Consider the following 6,000-nt stretch of genomic DNA (forward strand, 5'->3'; position numbering starts at 1 on the left):
TTTTCCCATTTCTAGAAATGCCACCGTTTTTATTGGTCAGATGCAATATAAACTTTCAAGCTCTTCCAGAACAGGTTTATAACAACCAGTTCGATATAATACTGTGTTTACCCTATGTGATACCAATGTGCCCTTGTAAATGGTCAACCTCTGAACAGCAATAGCATGTTTAACTTACTTTTTGTACTTCTCAAACTTACAAGCTAAGTCAGATTGCTAAATTAATGACCGATATAGAGGAAAGTTTTGTGCCCAATGGGACCAGAGCTGGCATTCCTTTCAATTAGCCTCCTTTCTCCGATGGTTGTTGTGACGCCTGTCATCCCTTTTCTGCCTTAGATTCTACTTAATGCAGAGATGAAAAGATACTGTTCAAATAAATTGTGCCACTCATTCCACCTTTAGCTACCTAATGACAAAAACTGAAGCATTCATCTTTAAAAAGGGATCACACCAACAGTCCCCTTTTTCAAGAAAAGTCACAGAAGAATGAGTACTGTAATTTGAACTTTTATTTATTTGTTTCCATCACTTTAGAACTATTTGATAGATTATATTTAATTAGTGATTGTTGAAATCGGAGGAAGTAACTGAGCTCAATGCAGCAAAGGAGTACTTCAGCATTATGTGAACAAAGCTTCTTTCAGAGTGTCAGGCTCGGTACCACTCCAGTGCAACCCCCAATAAGTTATCAGCACTTACTGTTCAAACAAAAATATTGTTTACAGAAAAGGCCAAATTGGTTAAAAGGATGTTAGTTAAATATTATTTTTTGCAATAATTTGATTTTCACGGACAAGAAAGGAAGAGTCTGAATGGTGACACACACTCCAACATACAGTGAAACATATAAATTAGGAGCACCTATGGCACTTGCATCAGGTGTCCTTTATTTGCAAGTGTCCTTATGTATCTATATATATAAATCGGTACATCTGTCTGTCTGTCTGTCTGTCTATCTGTCATTCTGTCTGTCATCGCCTGTGCGTCTGTCGGGCTATGCGCTCGAAAGTTACAGGGCGTACCTACGCGCGCGTTACCTCCAAAGAAAGCTTACGCTTCCGAGACGGTTTTAAGCTTATTTACGTTTCGGCTGGGCTAAAATCGCGCCCGCGGTATTCCAAAAACTTTCAACATTCCGCTCATTAGCATCTCATTATCCACTCATTAGCGACAGAGTGACCTCGATGTCGACCAATCGTACGGCGGCTTGCTGCCGCGTGCGGCCAGGCCCTCCTATGGTCGAGTGACGGGACGATTGACCAATCCTACGCTTTGGTGACCTGACGTGTGTGGGCGGGCCTTATCGTTCTGAACCGAGGTGAGTCGCCGCCATCTTGCTTCCATTCTTTTTCCTGCTTTTTGCGTCTTTCTTTTCAAATATACATTTCCAGCAAAATAAAATTCAATTTATTAAATTCTTTTAAAATAAATCACTCATTTGTAAATATTTTATCTAACCTGAACATTCTTTTTCCTACCTTTGCCCGTTTTTTTCTTAGGCCTGAAAGCCTGGGCCTTTCTTGCCCAGCCAGGCCCGAGCTAGGTAACTGGGCTGCTGCTAAGCTCCTCACCACGCCCCCCCCCGTGTCACGTTACCCGGGGCAACGGCGTCAGCCATGAGGGTCAGGGTGCTGCGCGCAGCAGGAGCAGGTGAGACTCTGTTCCGCGCTCGGCTCGGGCGGGGGGGCGGGGCTCTCGAGAGTGCGGATCGGGTTACCCCGGCAACGGGGGTGCGGGCCGGCTGGGGCTTGGAGAGCGCGGCTCTCGGCCGGGGGGGGCGGGGCTTGGAGAGCGCGGCTCTCGGCCGGGGGGGCGGGGCTTGGAGAGCGCGGCTCTCGGCCGGGGGGGGGCGGGGCTTGGAGAGCGCGGCTCTCGGCCGGGGCTTGGAGAGCGCGGCTCTCGGCCGGGGGGGGCGGGGCTTGGAGAGCGCGGCTCTCAGCCGGGGGGGGCGGGGCTCGGAGAGCGCGGCTCTCGGCCGGGGGGGGGCGGGGCTCGGAGAGCGCGGCTCTCGGCCGGGGGGGCAGGGCTCGGAGAGCGCGGCTCTCGGCCGGGGGGGGGCGGGGCTCGGAGAGCTGGGCTCTCGGCAGTGCGGGGCGGCGCGGCAGGGTTACCACGGCAACCGGGCGTGGCCGTGCCTGTCTCTCAGCCTCAAGCCCTCCCTTCCTCCCTCCTCCCCCGCCCTCCCTCCCCCCCTTCGTTCCCCCCTCCCTTCCCCCCTCCCTTCCCCCCCGCCCCCTTCCCCCTTCCCTTCCCCCCCGCCCTCCCTTCCACCCCGCCCCCCCCTTCCCCCCCCGCCCTCCCTTTCCCCCTTCCCCCCCCTTCCTCCCTTCCCCCACCCTCCCTTCCCCCCCGCCCCTCCCTTCCCCCCCGCCCTCCCTTCCCCCCACCCGCGCTCTCTCTCTACCCCCCAGTCGCTCTCTCTCTACCCCCCAGTCGCTCTCTCTCTTCCCCCCCCAGTCGCGCTCTCTCTCTCTCTCTCCCCCCCCCCCCCAGTCGTTCTCTCTCTCTCTCTCTTCCAACAACAACATGCCCTCGAAAAAGCCTCGGCACCGCCGGGCACTTCAGCTAGTACAATATAAATCGGATGAAGCAAAAATCCCAGTATCTCCTGCAGCGTTACTTCTTTTTTTCATCCTCACCTGGGATCGTGCCTAATTCTGGTGCTTTGCCAGCAGGGTGTGATTTCAGTTCTATTTTCTCCCTGTTGGATTTCCCAGTTCATTGTCATTGCAGGGTCCTCTTCCATTGAGGGAGGGATGTCCTGATCCTGGGATCTGCTATGTTGGTAGCCTGAACAGGGCGAGGTAGCTACTGTACGGCCGCAATGCCTGGGAGACCCCAGCCAAATTGGAGGGATTAATGTCCTGTAGACCCCTGTCCAGGACCCCCTCCCTCCGTGTGCCGCAGCTGACTGGAGCTTTCCTCCTGTGCGGCTGCTTCCACATTCTGCATCCATGCTTCTCTGCTCTGCACTTAATACTGCTTTAGTGTCAGTCGTGGCTCAGTTGGTAGCACGCTCACCTCCGAGTCAGAAGGTTGTGGGTTCAAGTCCTACTCCAGAAACTTGAGCACAAAAATCTAGGCTGACACTCCACTGCAGTGCTGAGGGAGTGCTGCACCATCAGAGGTGCTGTCTTTCAGATGAGACATTAAACCAAGCCCCCGTCTGCTCTCTCAGGTGGATATAAAAGATCATATGGCACTATTTCGAAGAAGAGCAGGGAGGTTATATCCGATGTCCTGGCCAATATTTAACCGGCAGTCAACATCACAAAAAAAACCCAGATTATCTAGTCATTATAACATTGCTGTTTGGAGAAGCTTTCTGTGCGTAAATTGGCTGCCATATAGGGCACCAATCCTTGTATCTCAAATTCCTCATCCAAGCCTCTGCATTTTTGATCCTTTTCCTCTTACTGTAAAATGCTCCAAGATGTTTTCCTGCACATGAGGAGTGCTAAATAAGTGTAAGTTGTTGGAGACAGCAAGTGAAAATTCACTTTCTCATAACAGTAAAAGGACTACAAAGAGTTCTTAAGTTACAGAACAAACCACTATCAAGTTCAATAAACACGGGGGCGATTTTTGGATTAGGTGTACATCAGGCAGCTGGATCGATCACACTGCCCTCCCAATAGCACTAGCGAGAGGTCTAAACCATTTTCAACGAGTATTGACAAGCAGTTCACCGACTGGGAGGAGGGCAGGAAATCCGGAAGCTCCTCAGCGAACCGGAGGTTAAAACTTAAAAGAGAAGGGGGGAAGCGATACGGTGAGGGGGACCACTCAACAGTCGGCAGTGGGTAGAAAGATTTTTGATGGGGCAGAAAGAGCATTCATGCTCATCCTGGCGCCACAAAAATAATTTAAAAAAACTTACCTGCAATGTTTCCAAAGCTGCCTCCAGGAGGTCCCTTTAAGGACCGCCGATTAGACTGCTCCACATCCAGTACCAATGGGCAGAGAATGCGCTGTGCACAAGCCATCCATCCATATCTGAAAATTGTACTGGGGTCGTACAAACAGCATAGGATCCTGATTTAAATATTTTAACAAGGCTCGCACCTGTTGTGGGAAGGAGCACTGGCTGCTCATTTCAAGGCTTGTTCGAAAGTCAAGTTGTGAGGGTCTCGGGCAGCCAACGGTTGGTAGGAATTTTTTTTTTTTTTTTAATTTCGCCTGCCTAGTACCACCATTTTCAGCATAAAGGGGACAATAAGCAGATGAAAATCGCTCTTAGGATTGGTTAGAGTATTTGAAACCGAAATGAACTGCAAGCTGAAAAGGTGACACAGAATTATTGTCTCAGTGCCCATGCAACAGTAAGAAAAAAATAATTCTACACATAGAAACATAGAAGAAAATAATTCTATACATAGAAACATAGAAGATAGTAGCAGGAGTAGGCTATTCAGCCCCTCGAGCCTGTTCTGCCATTTAATGAGATCATGGCTGATCATCCAAATTCAGTACCCTGTCCCTGCCTTCTCCCCATATCCCTTGATCCCTTTAGCCTTAAGAAATATATCCAACTCCTTCTTGAATATATTTAATGAATTGGCCTCAACTGCCTTCTGTGGTAGAGAATTCCACAGGTTCACCACTCTCTGGGTGAAGAAATTCCTCCTCATCTCAGTCCTAAATGGCTTACCCTTTATCCTTAGACTGTGACCCCTGGTTCTGGACTCCCCGGCCATCGGGAACATCCTTCCTGCATCTAGTCTGTCTAGTCCCGTTAGAATTTTATATGTTTCAATGAGATCCCCTCTCATTCTTCTAAACTCTAGCGAATACAAGCCCAATCGACCCAATCTCTCTTCATACATCATTCCTGCCATCCCAGGTATCAGTCTGGTGAATCTTCACTGCACTCCCTCCATGGCAAGAACATCCTTCCTCAGATAAGGCAACCAAAACTGCACACAATACTCAAGGTGTGGTCTCACCAAGGCCCTGTACAACTGCAGCAAGACATCCTTGCTCCTGCACTTGAATTCTCTCGCTATGAAGGCCAACATACCATTTGCCTTCTTAACCGCCTGCTGCACCTGCATGCTTACCTTCAACGACAGGTGCACAAGGACACCCAGGTATCGTTGCACTTCCCCTTTTCCCAATCTATTGCCGTTCAGATAATAATCTGCCTTCCTGTTTTTGCCACCAAAGTGGATAACCTCGCATTTATCCACATTATACTGCATCTGCCATGCATCTGCCCAATCACCCAACCTGTCCAAATCATACTGGAGTTTCTCTGCATCCTCCTCACAGCACACACGCCCACACCAGCTTTGTGTCATCTGCAAACTTGGAGATATTATATCTAGTTCCCTCGTTTAGATCATTAATATATAATGTGAATAACTGGGGTCCGAGCACCGATCCCTGCGGTACCCCACTAGTCACTGCCTGCCACTCGGGAAAAAGACCCAACTCTTTGCTTCCTGTCTGCCAACCATTTCTCTATCCAAGTCAGTACCTTACCCCCAATTCCATGTGCTTTAACTTTGCAAGCTAATCTCTTATGCGGGACCTTATCAAAAGCCTTCTGAAAGTCCAAATACACCACATCCACTGGTTCTCCCTTATCTATTCTACCAGTTACATCCTCAAAAAAATTTCAGTAGATTAGTCAAGCAACGATTTACCTTTTGTAAATCCATGTTGACTTTGTCCGATCCTCTCACTGTTTTCCAAGTGCTCTGCGATTACATTTTTTATAATGGACTCTAGCATTTTCCCTCATTAACGATGTCAGGCTTTCCGGTCTGTAATTCCCCATTTTCTCTCTACCACCCTTTTTTAAATAGTGGGGTTACATTAGCTACCCTCCAATCCATGGGAACTGTTCCAGAGTCTATAGAATTTTGGAAGATGCATCTACTTCCTTTAGGACCTTTACAACATGGGCACAGCATTCTGCACATCGGAGACCTGAGCTTCTAACAGAGCTACTTGTCATCAACCATTAAGAATTTACAAAATTCCAATCTGTAG

At 49.1% G+C, this 6,000-nt stretch overlaps 1 pseudogene across 1 annotated transcript in view; it reads right to left on the reverse strand.

The window, feature by feature from the left end:
• Window positions 1-6,000, reverse strand: part of LOC147122828 (uncharacterized) — a 1,078,287-nt pseudogene that overhangs the window by 1,061,264 nt on the left and 11,023 nt on the right. The gene's annotated exons all lie outside the window — the stretch shown is intronic.

The sequence above is a fragment of the Somniosus microcephalus genome, chromosome 2 (genome assembly GCF_052327205.1).
Source record: "Somniosus microcephalus isolate GS21.2 chromosome 2, FLI_Smic_1.0, whole genome shotgun sequence".
Taxonomy (NCBI): Eukaryota; Metazoa; Chordata; class Chondrichthyes; order Squaliformes; family Somniosidae; genus Somniosus; species Somniosus microcephalus.